Source organism: Canis lupus, chromosome 14 (assembly GCF_048164855.1).
Source record: "Canis lupus baileyi chromosome 14, mCanLup2.hap1, whole genome shotgun sequence".
In the NCBI taxonomy this organism is placed as follows: domain Eukaryota; kingdom Metazoa; phylum Chordata; class Mammalia; order Carnivora; family Canidae; genus Canis; species Canis lupus.
The window spans coordinates 48,400,880-48,417,162 of record NC_132851.1 but is presented as its reverse complement, the minus strand read 5'-3'; the positions used below and the strand labels follow the sequence as shown (position 1 = coordinate 48,417,162).

Sequence of the window (16,283 nt, the reverse complement as noted above, 5' to 3'; positions counted from 1 at the left end):
ACAGCGGCCCCAACAGACTGATGCAGTCTGTGTCACACAGACGAAATGACCAGCGCTTAGGAACGACGATACATGAATGCACAAGGAAGCCACTTTGAATGAATGAATGAATGAATGAATGACCTCTCAGCACGAATTCTCCCTCCGTTGTCAACTGTGCAGATCACAGCCCACTGGAGAACAGAAGAGGGGGACACAGGGGTCGGGGAGCAGGAGGAGGAAGCCGCCAGCAACAACCTACAGTTCCAGAAATTCTCCCCAGGTTGGCGGGTGCCCAGGCCATTGGCCAGGCCGGCTAAGTTCATGGAAATTCACCTGTGATGGGTGAGAAGTGACCGTTTACTATTATTCGTGATTAGAACTAAGAACTCATTCATGTCTAGGGATCGACTTAGCTTTTAAAATCAGCAAAATAGTTGAAAATAGGTTTCGAAGGTTCGAGGACCCCAGGTAACCTCTGGTGTGTATTTTCTGAGCAGTTTTCCACATCACTGTGGAAGACATCTGAGTTTCTGGGAAAATAGAATCCATATGTCTCTGGCCCATTTCTCCTGCAAAGCCCGGGAAAACTTGCTTTGTAAGCAGCACGTGAGGGAGAAGAAATGCTGGAGAGCTGTCAACCCATTCTCTTCCGATGAGTTGCATTTCCTTTCTCCAGCTTCACTCGCGATGTCCTTGGATTCTGTTTCTCAACCGACCAGTGCAGCTCACCAGTGACCTTTCTGGTGGTTTCTTTTTCAGAGCACAGACCTTCTGCCAGTCCCCAGACACACCCGGCGTGAGGCTCCCAAGGGCTGCACGGCCTCCCCTCCTGGCCATGCTGCCACTGCCTTACCCCCCCTTCCCCCCACCCCCCCTAGGATGCATCTCTTCATGCAAAGTAGTAGGCCATTTCTTTTAGAGTTTGGGATATAAGAAAAAAAAATCATGTAAGATGCAGATGCCTAAGAGTTGGACAAGGTAAGGACTTGCCCGGTGTTAACGGAACGAAATGTTGGTCCCATGCAGGTCAGAGTAGGAGAGTTTCCTCATAAACGCTTATATGTCTCCTGTGCATAGAAGCGTGATGCTCTGTTCTAGGAAAACTCTAGAACGTATGAGTCAGATGAGACTGAGCCCCTTCCGTTCGATACTGCTTACAACTGGCCTCTTGAGGATTTGTTTTATTCAGTTGTTTATTGTTTATGTACGTAGGTGACTTCGTAAATTCAAAAAGCACATTCTTGTTCTTAGCAAAAAAAAGAGAGAGAGAGAGAGAGAAAGAGTTAAAGGAGAATTTTGTCCTTGAAAACATTTTGGTAGAAGATATAAGAGGGAGAGAAACAGTTAATTCTAGAGACAGGAAATAATCTATCGGTCTTAGAGAAAGGACTTGAAGACCTAAATTGCAGAACCGGCTGACAGCTACATCTCTGAACTGTCGGTCACTTACAGACGAGCAACATCACATCACTTAAAGACGCACCCAGCACCCAGTCTTAGATCTTCTCAGTCTTAACTCCTGCACCATTTACTCACCTGAACCACAGGCTCCCCAACTGAGAAGTGAAATCACGCTAAATAAGCGCACTCTGCTCTGATTCATGGAGGGGAAGAACAGTTCAATTAGTAAAAGGGCTAAAATGCATTTTTTTCATTCCTTTTTTTTTTCCGTTGTGATAAGTGCCCTCCTTAATCCCCATCCCCTGTTTCCTCCACCCCTCCCCCCCCCCGCCACCTCCCCTCTGGGAACCATCTATAGTTCTCTATAGTTAAGAATCTGTCTCTTGATTTGTGTCTCTCTCTTTTTTCCTCTGTTTATTTGTTTCGTTTCTTAAATGCCACCTATGGTGAAATCCTATGACATTTGTCTTTCTCTGCTGACTTACTTCACTCAGTATTAAACCCTGTAGATCCAGCCATGTTGCTGCAAATGGCAAGATTTCATTCCTTTTTATGGCAGAGTAATATTCCATCATGTATATACACCATGTCTTTATCCCTGCATCTATCGATGGACGTTTGGGCTGCTTCCCTAGTTTGGCTACTGTAAATAATGCTACAGTAAACCTAGAGGTATATGTAACCTTTTGAATTAGTGTTTTTGTGTTTTTTGGGTAAATACCTAGTGGTACAATTACTGGATCATAGGATAGCTCTATTTTTAACTTTTTGAGGAACCTCCATGCTCTTTTCCACAGTGGCTGCACCAGCCTGCATTCCCACCAACCGTGCGTGAGGGTTCCTTTTTCTCCACATTCTTGCCAACACCTGTTGTTTCTGGTGTTGTTGATTTTAGCCATTCTGACAGGTGTGGGGTGATATCTTGTAGTTTTGGTTTGCATTTCCCTGATGATCGGTGATGATGAACATCTTTTCATGTATCTGTTGGTGATCTGTATGTCTTCTTTGGAGAAATGTCTGTTCATAATCTCCGCTGATTTTTTAATTGGATTATTTGGCTTTTGGGTTTGGAGTTGTATCAGTTCTTCATATATTTTGGATACTAACCCTTTATCAAATATATCATTTGCAAATACCTTCTCCCATTCCATAGGTTGTCTTTTATTCTTGTTGATTGTTTCCTTCACTGCGCAGAAGCTTTTTATTTTGATGTCATCCCAATAGTTGATTTTTGCCTTTGTTTCCCTTGCTTCAGGAGACATTTCTAGAAAACCGTTGTTCTGGCTGAAGTCAGAGAGCTTACTGCCTGTGCTCTCTTCCAGGATACTTAGTTTCAGGACTCACATTTAAGACTTTAACCCATCTTGAGTTTATTTTTGTGTACGGCAAAAGAAAGTGGTCCATTTTATTTTGCATGTGGCTGTCTAGTTTTCCCAACACCATTTGTGGAAGAGATTGTCTTTTTTCCCATTGTATATTCATTCCTCCTTTGTTGAAGATTAACTGACCATAAAATTATGGATTTATTTCTGGGTTTTCTATGCTACTCCATTGATGTGTTTATTTTTATGCCAATACCATACTGTTTTAATTACTACCACTTTGTAGTATAACTTGAAATCTGGAATTGTGATGCCTGCGGTTTTGTTCTTTTTCAAGGTTGCTTGGGCTATTCAAGGTCTTTTGTGGTTCCATACAAGTTTTAAGATTATTTAAGATTTAAGTTCTGTGAGAAATACTGATGGTATTTTGATAGGGATTGCCTTAAATGTGTAGATTGCTTTGGCTATTATAGACATTTTAATAATATTTGTTCTTCCAACGCATGAGCATGAAATGTCTTTCCATTTCTTTATGTCATCTTGAATTTTTTTCATTAGTGTTTCATAGTTTTTGGAGTACAGATTTTTCACTTCTCTGGTTAAGTTTATGCCTAGATATTTTATTGCTTTGGTGCAATTGTAAATGGGATCATTCTTTTCTTTTCTTTTTACAATTTGATTTCAATTTTTATTACACTTGATCTTAGCCAAAAGGCCAAGAAGCGATTGATTTCAACTTTTATTAATGGCAATTATAGTATTGGAAATCCATGCTTAACTATAATCGTAGATTTCTCAGTGGGTCAAAAATCACCAGTATCCTGAACCTCTTTTTATTTTTTATTTTATTTGTTTTTTTATATAAGTTCAATTTAGTTAACATACAGTGTATTATTAGTTTCAAGGGTGGCATTTAGTGATTCATCAGTTGCATATGACACCCAGTGCTCATCACATCAAATGCCCTCCTTAATGCCCATCACCCAGTTACTCTTTCCCCCTACCCCCTTCCCTTCCAGCAGCCCTCAGTTTATTTCCTAGAGTTAAGAGCCTTTCATGGTTTACTTCTCTCTCTATTTTTATCTAATTTCTTTCATAAGTACGCTATAGTTTTACCTCTCTGGTTAAGTTTATTCCTAGGTATCTTATGGTTTTTGGTGCAATTGTAAACAGGATTGATTCCTTGATTTCCCTTACTGCTGCTTCATTGTTAGTGTATAGAAATGCAACAGGTTTATGTGCACTGATTTTATATCCTGCGGCTCTGTGGAGTTCCTGTATCAGTTTCAGCAATTTTGTGGGGAAGTCTTTGGGGTTTTCTACATAGAGTATCATGTCATCTGAGAAGAGTGAAAATTTGACTTCTTTGTCAATTTGAATGCCTTTATTTCTTTTTTTTTGTCTGATTGCTGAGGCTGGGACTCCTACTACTATGTTGAACAGCAGTGGTGAAACTGGACGTCCCTGCGGTGTTCCTGACCTTAGGAGAAAAGCTGTTTCCCACCCGTTGAGGATAATATTTGCTGTGGGTCTTTAGTCTATGCCTTCTATGATGTTGAGATATGTCCCTCCATCCCTGCATTGTGGAGGGATTTTATCAAGAAAGGATGCTGGATTTTGTCAAATGCTTTTTCTTTATCTATTGATAAGATCATATGGTTCATATCCTTTCTTTCGTTAATGTGGTGTATCATGTTGATTGATTTGTGGATGTTGAACCATCCTTACAGCCCAGGAATAAATCCCATTTGGTCATAGTGAATAATCCTTTTAGTGTACTGTTGGATCCTATTGGCTGGTATCTTGGCTAGGATTTTTGCCTCCATGTTCATCGGGGGTATTGGTCTGTAATTCTCTTTTGTGGTGAGGTCTTTATCTGGTTTTGGGATCAAGGTAATGCTGGTCTCATAGAATGAGAGTGGAAGTTTTCCTTCCATTTCTATTTTTTAGAACAGCTTCAGCACAATAGGTATTAATTAAATGTTTGGTAGATTTCTCCTCGGAAACCATCCAGCTCTGGACTCTTGTTTGTTGGGAGATTTTGGATTACTGATTCAATTTGTTTGCTGGTTATGGGTCTGTTAAAGTTTTCTACTTCTTCCTGTTTCAGTTTTGGTAGTTTATATGTTTCTAGAAATTTATCTATTTCTTCCAGATTGCCTGATTTCTTTGGCATATAATCGCCCAGAATATTCTCTTATAATTGTTTGTATTTCTTCAGTGTAGGTTGTGATCTCTCTCCTTTCATTCAATATTTTATTCGTTTCAGTTCTCTCTCTTTTCTTTTTGATAAGTGTGTTTGGGGTTTACCAATTTTGTTAATTCTTTCAAAGAACCAGCTCCTAGTTTCACTGAAATGTTAGACCTTTTTAAAAATTTCTGTATCATTGATTTCCACCCTAATCTTTATTATTTCTCTTCTCCTGATGGTTTTAGGCTTTATTTGCTGTTCTTTTTCCAGCTCTTTAGGTGTAAAGTTAGGTTGTGTATTTGAGACTTCTCTTGCATCTTGAGGAAGGCCTATATTGCTATATACTTCCCTCTTAGGACCGTCTTTGCTGTATCTCAAAGGTTTTGATTCCATTTTCGATTTTCATTTGCTTCCATCTTTTTTTTTAATTCTTCTTTAATTTCCTGGTTGACTCATTCTTTCTTTATTAGAACGTTCTTTAACCTCCATGTAGTCATGGCCCTTCCAATTTTTTTCTTGTGGTTGACTTCAAATTTTATAGCATTGTGGTCTAAAAAGAAACATGGTATGATCTCAGTCTTTTTGTCCAGTTGAGTCCTGATTTGTGACCCAGTATGTGATCTATTTTAGAGATTGTTCCATGTGCACTTGAAAATAATGTGTATTCTGCTGCTTTAGGATGAAATGCTCTGAGTATATCTGTTAAGTCCGATTAGGATTATTTTCTTACTTCCACTTTCTGCTGCTCTATTATTAGGGTATAGGAATGCAACAGATTTCTGTACATTGATTTTGTATCCTATGATTTTACTGAATTCTTTTGTCAGTTCTAGTAATTTTTTTGGTAGAGTCTATAGGGTTTTCTATATATGGTATCATGTCATCTGCAAATAGTGAGAGTTTTACTTCTTCCTTGCCAATGTAGATGCCTTTTATTTCCTTATGTAGTCTAATTGATGTGGTTAGAACTTCCAGTACTATGTTGAATGAAAGTGGTAACAGCATCCTTGTCTTATTCCTGACCTTATGGGAAAAGCTCTCTGTTTTTCAACATAGAGTATGATGTTCACTGTGGATTTTCATATAAGGCCTTTATCATGTTGAGGTATGTGCCCTCTAGACATACTTTGCAGAGAGTTTTTATCATGAATGGATGTTGTACTTTGTCAGTTGCTTTTTCTACATCAGTGTAGTTGAAATGATCAAATGGTTTTTATCCCTTTCTCTTATTGATATTATGTATCATGTTGGTTGTTTTGCAAATATTAAACCTTGCTTGCACCCTGGGAATAAATCCCACTTGATTGTAATGTATGATTTTTTAAATATACTATTAGAATCATTATGTTAATCTTTTGTTGAAGATTTTTGCGTCTATATTCATGAGAAATATTGACCTATAGTTCTCTTTTTTTTTGTAGTGTCTTTATCTACTTTTGGTATCAGAGTGATTCTGGCCTCATACAATGAATTTGGAAGCTTTCTTTCCCTTATTGAGAAGAATGGGTATTAACTCTTCTTAAAATGTTTGGTAGAGGGCAGCGCAGATGGCTCAACAGTTAACACCACCTTCAGCCCAGGGTGTGGTCCTGGAGACCCGGAATCGAGTCCCACATCAGGCTCCCTACATGGAGCCTGCTTCTCCCTCTGCCTGTATCTCTGCCTCTGTGTGTGTGTGCGTGTGTGTGTGTGTGTCTCTCATGAATGAATAAATAAATAAGTAAGTAAGTAAGTAAGTAAATAAATGATAGAATCCACCTGTAAAGTCATCTGGCCCTAGACCTTTGTTTTGGGGGAGGTTTTTTCTCCATTGCTAATTCAATTTCTTTGCAGTCTGTTCAAGTTTTCTATTTCTTCCTGCTTCAGTTTTGGTGAGTTATATGTTTCTAGGAATTTATCTATTTCTTCTAAGTTGCCCAATTTGTTAGCATATGGGTTTTCATAATATTCTGTTATAATTATTTGTATTTGTATGGTGTTCGTTGTTATTTCTATTCTCTCATTGGTAATTTTGTTTATTTGGATCCTCTCTCTCTTTTTTTTAATAAGTCCTACTAGAGGTTTATCAATTTTGTTGATCTTTTCAAAAGGTCAGCTCCTGGTTTCATTGATCTCTTCTATTGATTTTAGTTTCTATCTCATTTATTTCTGTTCCAGTCTTGGATTTTGTTTGTTTGGTTTTTTTTCCTAGCTCCTTTATATATAAAGTTAGGTTGTTTGAGATTTTTCTTGATTCTTCAAGTAGGCCTATATGGCGATACACTTCCTCTTAGAAAAAAAAGATTTTGGGCTGCTGTATTTTCACTTTAATTTCTTTTTATGTAATTTTTTATTTCTTCTTTGAGCTCTTGGTTGACCCATTCATTGTTTAATAGCAGGTTATTTAACCTTCATGTATCTATGTTCTTTCCAGATTTTTCCTTGTGATTGATTTATTTCTGGTTTAGTGTTGTGGTCAGAAAAGATGCCTTGTATGACTTCAAGCTTTTTGAATTTGTTGAGATTTATTTTTGTGGCCTATGTAATCTATTTTGGAAAATGCTTTGTGTGCATTTGAAAAGAATGTATTCTGCTGTTTTAGAATGAAATATTCTGAATATGTCTGTTAAATACATCTGGTCTAGTGTGTCATTCAAAGCCACTGTTTCCTGATTTTCTGTTTGGATGGTCTGTCCATCGATATAAATTGGGTGTTAAAGTCCCCTACTATTATATTATTATCAATTAATTCTTTTGTTTGTTATTAACTGTTTTATGCAATTGGTTGCTCTTATTTTGGGCACATACATATTTACAGTAAATAAACCCTTTCTGTTCTGATTCATGGAAGGGAAGAACAATTTGAGTAAAAAAAAAAAAGTGCTGAAATTCAACACATGCCTAGCGTTGAATTAATTTACATTCTTCATTTCATGATGCATTCCTATAAGCTGTCCTTGGGAAATTCCTTCAATTCTTTTCTTTCATTCTTTCCATTTTTCTTTCTTTCTTCTTACCTTTTATTTGCCTTCAGCACCAGCATCCATTCCAGTATATTTAATATGTATTTTGTGTGTCTGAGTGCTTGCAAATGAATAATGTGCTCTCATGCACATACATTGTACTTTTTGCATACTGTACTGTGTTCTAGATCTTATGATTCACAATTCAACCTTTAGTCATCAGCTGTTCCAGTGGTGGATGTGCAGAGTTCCCTCAACATGCCAATCCATAATATGTTGCGGCCATTAATTCACTTATTCAACAAATATTTATATTCTAAATGTGGTATGTCAAGAAGCATAAAGGTAAAAATACTTCCTACTTTTGGAGTTGACAATCTAGCAGAGAAAGACAGCAAATAAAACAAGAAGATAATAAATAAGTAAATTACAAAGTATGTTAGAAGGTGATCAGTGTGATATGAAATAAGAAGGAGATCAGGGTTAGCAAGACTAGCATTATGGAGAGGGGTGGGGCAGCAATTTAAATAGTCCATCAGAGTAGTCATTTGAGCAGAGGCTTGAAGGCAGTAAGGGGATGATCATGCAGATACCTGGGAGGTGGGGGGCAAGATTCAGGGAGAGGGAACAGCCTTTGCAAAGCCTTAAGGCTAATACACACCAAAAGTGTTCAGGTACAACAAGCAGACCAAAGTGACTAGAATAGAATGAACAAGGGAGAGGACAGTAGACAACGAGGACAGATTATGCAAGGCCTTAGAGGGCATTTAAAGGATTTCAATTTTTATTTTAGGTCCAGAACCTTTGGAGAGTTTTGAGCAAAAGAAGTGCCATGATCTGACTTAAAGCTTGAAAAGATCACCTTGGATGACATGTTGAGAAAGGACTATGTGCAAAGCAAGGGCAAAACCAGGGATTATGGTTAGAAGGCTTTTGTAATGATATGAGTGAGAGCTGTTGATAGATGAGACCAGAGTGGAAACAGTAAAGATGGTGAGAGGTGGTCAGATTTAGGACAAATTTTAAATTTAAAGCTGACACAATTTCTCAAAATTCTGTTTCTACTTAAGATGTAGAAAACCACAAGAGTATATTGTTGCCATGCTAACAATGAGAAAAATCTGGATAATCAATAAAATTATGACTTTTCTTAAGCTCATCGGAGACCTGAGGTCTCAAGGCAACCCAAGAAATGGAACTCAAAAAAAAGTGACAAGATTCTCCCAGGAGAAAGGAGATACACAAGCTGTTTTGCCTTTGGCAAGGCACACAGAGAGGAGGTAGCTGCCATAGAAGGGAGTGAGAAGAAACAAGCTAAAATTTTAGCGAATTCCTAGTATGTGGCTGATATACCCGTATAGTTTAACTGTGAGCTACAAACACAAGAGGAATTCTTACTTTCAAGTTCTTCTCCTTGGGCCCCTAACAGGTTTTCACAAAGCTTGAAGGCTTTCAAGAGAAGGGACCAGAGAGAGCACCCCTCAGTGGCCCAGGCATGTAGAAAATGTTAAGATGTCATTGGAGAACAGGCAAAAATCACTGTCAACCTTTCTGCCATACAATGCAAAGTTTTAGGCTACCGGGGACAATACAGCACAAACATTTTGCCCTCAGAGCTCCTGGGAGAGAGGTAGAAAGAAAACCCCTCAATTTCAGGTCATTCCCTGTGATTGGTGGCAGGAAGGTGAGTGGGGGGGGACCTTTATTCTATAAGCATGAACAGTCCTTCCTGTAAACTGAAAAATACCAAGATTATGCTAAAAAGAAAGAATGAGGCTATGATTGTGATGTAGGAAACCAGCGGCAACAATGCAAAGGCTACTTATAGGGCATAAAAATCACTGCTCTTTTTAGGATATCTAAGACTTAAAGGTAAAGACGTGTGAGTAAGTGTGGGCTAGGTAATGTAAGTAGGAATAGCCACAGTGACACCAAAGCCACATCACCTTTTTCTCCGGACTGAATCACATCTCATCATATAGTAGATAGACAGGCCTTAATAACACTCCAGGAAGAAACAGCAGTGGAGGAAAAAAAAAAAAGCCATAAATGAAATAAAGTCAAGCAGAAACCCTGGATGGGAAAAGGATTAGGATAAATAGCTGAGAGAGAAAACAAATGAACTGAAAATGCAGTAAAAATGAAGGAAAGGAAAAAAGGGGACACAGAATTAAAACCAACTTCAGTATCACTGTAAGCTGTGGACCCCATTGCTGTGAACACCTCATGACTTGACTGTAGTGGCTTAGACAAGGAGGTGTTTGTTTTTTCTCAGAGTACACGAAGTTGACCGTTGCAAACATAGAAGATTCAACAGCTCTACTGAGCTGACCTCTTCAGCACTGCAAGGTAGCTGCCACGACTCCAGCCATCACATTGGAGTTTCAGGCAGAAAGAAGCTGGAAGAAGATGGGAGTAATGCCAGCTGTGTCTGTAATGCAGTTCCAGAACCACCCCTCCTCCTCGGTGTACTTACGTCATTGGCCAGCTAGTCACATGGTCACCGCTAGCAGCCATGGAATGTGGGAAAGCAAGTTTTTTCTGAGTCTATTTCCTCTGCAAATAAAATCCAGGTTCTGTTAGCAAGTGAGAAAGGGGTATATGCATACCACACAGACAATAGCAACAATCTCTCTGTGAATATTCATGGAGACATGTATGCGAAAGAAGCCATCAGGCACATAATAGATGCTCAATGACTATAATTTTTTTTGAAAAGCTGGAGAAAGGGAACTTTTTTGGGATGGAAAGAGCCGGCCTGTATTTCAGAGGTCAGGTTCCCACGCTACAAGATTGACAAATTGAAAGTTTATACTTGATTTCATGGATCCTTAACATACTCAGCAAAGACATTGCCATCCATTTTAAGAGCAGTATTAATATTTTAAGAGCTCTGTATCAACAGTGAGGGGGATGGGGAGGCTGTCCATATATCCTTAGCGGGTGGGATGGTTATTATAAACTGCGAGCAAAGAAACTGGGCCAGATACAGAGAAATAGCAAATGTAGCAGGAAATAAGCAAATGCAGAGGCAGCCTCCATTCTGAAGAGGACTTTTGAGAGGTAGGAGACAAAGAGCATACGGAATCTGTAAGCGTATTGTGTATATGCACATGTGCGCTGTATAAATAGTTCACAGGCCGTCAAGCCAGTCTTCAGAATCATGATATAAGAGAGGTTTCCACACACCAAAACAAATGACCTCAACATATCCCTTCTATCTGCTTTGCAAAGTTATTTCAAGAATATGAACTTTGTTGCTTTAAAGAAATTCTAAGGGATAAGTTTTAAAGTCTGTGAATGCGTAGTCTAGTCAGAGAGAGGAATTGATTTAAGCTCTGGGCTCTTTAAAATTAATAACCAAGCAGTTATAATAAATTTAAGTGCACCATAAAACCATTTCCATAATAACAGATTCTTGGCCTGACATTTCTGATGGTAGGTAGTTGCAGAATTTAGTTTTCATCGCTCCGCTGCATCTCTGCTTTTATCTCTCTGTGTCCTCTTTGAGGGTTCATGAGACTACAAGTCAAGAGTATCACAGACACAACGAATATCTGTCCTTTTCCTGAATCTCTAATGCCACCTCCTTTTGTATCTAATGGAAAATGGCAGAGCAGGGTAGCTACAAAGAAGAACTAGAGAGTCCCTGTAGGGATTACAGTTTGCAGAACACATATCTAGTGGAGATCATCTTGGTTCAAGTCATTATTTTCAGTCCATATTCAGTCAAGGGGGTGCCTGGGTGGCTCAGCTGATTAAGCATCCAACTCTTGGGTTGCCTGGGTGGCTCAGCAGTTGAGCATCTGCCTTCAGCCCAGGGTGTGACCCCAGGGTCCTGGAATCGAGTCCCACATCGGGATCCCTGCATGGAGCCTGCTTCTCCCTCTGCCTGTGTCTCTGCCTCTCTCTCTGTGTCTCTCATAAATAAATAAATAAAATTATTTTTTAAAAAGCATCTAACTCTTGATTTCAGCTCAAGTCATGATCTCAGGGTGGTGAGATCAACCCCTGAGTCAAGCTCCAAGCTCAATGACGAGTCTGTTTGAGATTCTCTCCCTCTCCCTCTGTCCCTGCTCTCTCTCTCTCTGTCTCTCTCTCTCTCTCCCTCAGATAAATCAATCAATCATTTAAAAAAATTCAGTTAAGGGCAGCCCGGGTGGCTCAGCAGTTTAGCGCTGCCTTCAGCCCGGGGTGTGATCCTGGAGACCCATGCTCAAGTCCCACGTCAGGCTCCCTGCATGGAGCCTGCTTCTCCCTCTGCCTATATCTGTCCCCGCCCCCCCTTCCCTGTCTCTCATGAATAAATAAAATCTCTAAAATAAATAAATAAATAAATAAATAAATAAATAAATAAATAATCAGTTAAGGATTTTAATCAGGTTGTGAGACCAAAGGATACATTTGAGAATGATTTTTTTCACTCTGGATGACTTATTAACTGACATTACCATACAGTAAAGTTAGACATATCACTAATTACAAACATACAACATAGGAATGTTTCTCTTAAACTGCCAATCCTTTTTTACCTAAGAGGGCTGCTATATTAGTTTGGGAACAAACTTTGATGCTTTAACAAAGACCCCCAAATAACAGTGATTCCATGGAAGTTTGTGCTCTTTCCTGTGGAAGACCAGGGAAGTGATCCAGGGCTAGTATGGCAACTTTACAACCACCACGAAGCTTGGCTTCTGCGAATCTTATTGTTCTGTCATCCTCAACACATGACTTTTATCTCGTGACCTATGTTAGTTTTCTATGGCTGCATAACAAAATATCACAGACTTGAGGGCTAAATAGAAATTTATTTTCTCACAGCTTTGGAAGCTGGAAGTCAAAGAATTAAGGTCCTGGCAATGTTGGTTTCTAGTGAGGACTCTCTTCCTGAATCGCACATAATTGCCTTCTCGCTATGTCCTCACATAAACTTTTCTCTGTGTATGCCTGCCCTTGGTGTCTCTTCTTATAATAACACAAGTCCTGTTGGAATAAGGCCCCTCCCTATGACCTCATATAACCCAAATAGCCTCCTTAAAGGCCTTATCTTCAAATACAGTTACACTGGGAGTGAAGGCTTCAACATATGAATTTGAGGAGGATGGAATTCAGTCCATAACATGCCCCAAGATGGCTGCTCTAGCTCACACCTTAATATCCACATTCCAGCCAGACGGTGGAGGAAAAAAAAAAGGGAGGACACAGTTCTTCCCTTTAAGACATGGTGAGAAATCTCTATGCATCACTTCCAATCAAATTCCACTGGCCAGATCCCAGTCACATGGCCACACCTCTCTGCAAAGCAATCAATTCTTTAATGGCACTTCCATGTACCTGGCTTAAGTGTCTATTCTGAAGGGAGAATAGATGTTAGGAGACAACAACCAGTCTCAGCCACTGTTGGGAATGTCCTGTGGCCTAATTTAATCATATAAATATCTCCATTTTGTTGTGCCCTCTCTCCTACCACTTCTCTTTTGGATCCCTTGGCTTCCCTTCAGAGTATTGATTCCCCTCAGTGCAACCTGGGAGGAGCACAGTGCATCCTGATAGCTGAAGGCTTCTATAAAAAGCATCCATTGGAGACTTGGATGCATTGTTATATCAAAAGACCCCTTTCCCTTCGGGACAAGGAGATAAAATTGGGTATTTAAGGGAGTCAAGGAAGAAAACTTTAATGGAAACATTAGAGCACTTTGCCGGTGGGAGTGATAACGCTTTGTCTTATTTTTAAGACAAAGACCTTTTGTGGGGGAGCGGACTTTTAGAGCCGGGTGACCTCCTACATTATTTTGCTCTGAGCAACAAATGGATCTTGCCTCCTGCTTCATGTCTTTTGAAAGTGGAATGTCTCCTTCCGTTAGCACTTTTAATCTGGTTCCTACAAAGTTGTGCAATTTCCTGCTATTTCTCCTATGGTAATCTAGCCAAGTTCTGTTTGGGGGACTCTCCCCTGTTGCTTGAAGGTTTCCCAAAAACCTTCCATTAGTCTTTCAGTCTTCCACACCCTTGTGGGAACACTTTGTTCTGGCACTCATGGAAGGACAGCTTTTAAAAAGTGCATCTTGCTACTCTGGCCCGATTTCAATCAACAAGTATTTACCGAGTGCTGTCTTCGCTCCAGTGCCATTCTAGACCCTGTGGAATACAGACAGAACAGACCCTGAAGTCTGGAAAGCACCTTACAGATAACCATTCATTTTCCCAACGAGGAAACCGAAGACCAAACAGTGAACAATTTGCCCCAGGGTCATGAGGCTGTTTTGAAGAATCACCTACCAAATTTTTCCATTTCCTGTTCTCATTAGAATTTCTACTTTGATTGGGAAGATGAAGAAAAGCATATGGGATCATATGGCGCCTCTTCTGAGCCACACAGCATGTTTTCAGAACGTTATGAGAATTGTATTATCCCTTGAAGGACTTAGTAAGATTATTCTGTGAGAATTCCACCAGAAACATTTTAATTAAGTCATTGAATTATGCACAACAGCTCCTCCCACCCCAGGGCCCTATATGGATGATGAACGAATCATCCAGATTCTGGACCTATAAAGCTAAGGGCCAGATCTGGGAACATGAGGGTGTTGCTACTTTGCAGGGACTCTTGGAGAACAGTAAGCCAGGTATCTAGAAGTCTCTCTTACTTTTGGCTTTATTTAAACTTCTCCATGGAGCTCATTTTATCTTCCCAACAATCCTGTAAGGTAAGTATCACGGTCCATTTGACCATTGAGAAGACCCAGGCTTACAGGGGACATCCCTGGCAGGAGTCTGGCCTGATTGCCTCTTCCTATCCTCAGAGTGCTAGACTAAGTCACACTCCCTACTTTTTAAATGGCTTTCCAATGCAGAATGGTATAAGTGGGGTGGGAGGCAGGGGCATTTAGGTGGACAAGATGAACATGGTGGAGAGTGCTGGTCCTTATAACTGATCACTCTGTATAGCATGGAGGCCTGTGATCCTTCCTGTACCGGAAGAAGAGCTCTTCAGGAATGAGGCAGGACAAGGCCCTGGGCCTCTAGGAGGGAGTTGGGTCCTCTGGGAGCAAGCAGGGGTTAGGAAAGACTGTGGGGGTTGTGTGGGGAGGGGGAGTAGGGAGAGGCAGATCAGAGAAGGTGCTGAGGGCCAGGTGCCCACCTACATGGCTCTTTTTGTCCTGAAATGGGATATCAGGGGAAATGTAACATGTTGTACCGTCTTCTGATCCTTATGATCACTTTCTTGATGGAAATGCATTTTGCCTTCGCAGGCTTCCAGATGTTGCTAGCCTTGGAATGGAGTAATATATTTGTGTAGACTTGCAGGGGAAAATATCTGAAATAAAACTCATCAAAAATGTTACTAGTTGTGAGCACTGAGTGGAAGAGTTTTATTTCTTCTAATTTCTGTATTTTAAAAAATAACTAAAATTAGTTTTTAATCAGAAAAAAATTGAGGGTTTTTTTCTCCCCACTTTGCACTGCCATTTGGGAAACGAAGAAACTACCACATGTATCCACTAAGTCCAAATATGATTACAGCCTCAAGAATGCTTGGAAGCTTCAAAATGACCCTCTGTGCAAAATAGCATCCTCTGGCTACACAAACAAGTTGAGAAGACATAGGGGAAATAAGAGGCGTACCCAGTTTTGAATGGGAAAGTGCATCTGTGTTATACCAGTCACAGATCATACCCTTTCGGGTTCCAAGCACAGGCTGTCTGATATCACATGTCTCCACGAAGCATCACCTTCAGCCTTTCCAGCTATTTGCTCACTGCCCCTTAGGGCAAAGGTTGGTGTTTATGACTAGTGACGATTACCCAGGATCCTAGTATGAGAAGCTTACAAAATAAATAGGGAAACTGAGTGAAGTCTTTCTAAAGTGGAATCTAAGAAGAAAGATGATGACTCACTCCACCGTGAGTACCAGGAAACAGAGAAGAGTCAAAGCAGACAAGAACCCAAACACCCCCTGAGCATTTTAGGGGGAGGCCAATTAAACATTGGCCTGGGGTACTGAGGCAGGCTGGCTGTTTCCTTCTTTGGAGGCCTCTTAGCAATTAATATGTGAACATCTAACCAGATTTACTTATGGGATTGTCCTCCTAAAGGCAAAGAAATGGACCCCATTGACTTCCCAGTCTATGATTATGGAGAGTTCATATTTTACTTTGTTCCAAAAGGGAAACAGCAACTGGCAAACAACCCAATTCTCCGGCTCCGTTGCTCACTTCCAATGAGTGTGACAGTTCTAAAATTTATCACCCCTATCTCAAGGTTATAGTTTCAGAGCCCAAGTTGTAAATGGATCAGGATTAGATCACTGAAAAGGAGCCCAGATAGAGGAAGCAGGGGGGACATGGGTGAGAGTCTTCCATTTTGGGGAATTTGATCTCTTTGGAGAAAGATTAATTTCTGTAGACCCGCACTGTCTGACGTGGTGGCCACATGCAGCTACGT

At 40.0% G+C, this 16,283-nt stretch overlaps 1 long non-coding RNA gene across 1 annotated transcript; it reads left to right on the top strand.

Moving 5' to 3' along the window:
• Positions 1-29: 29 nt before the first annotated feature.
• On the top strand, positions 30-9,897 carry LOC140603473 (uncharacterized). The gene is made up of 2 exons (XR_012006453.1): positions 30-324; positions 8,632-9,897. It is a non-coding gene; the product is annotated as an uncharacterized lncRNA (long non-coding RNA).
• Positions 9,898-16,283: the final 6,386 nt, after the last annotated feature.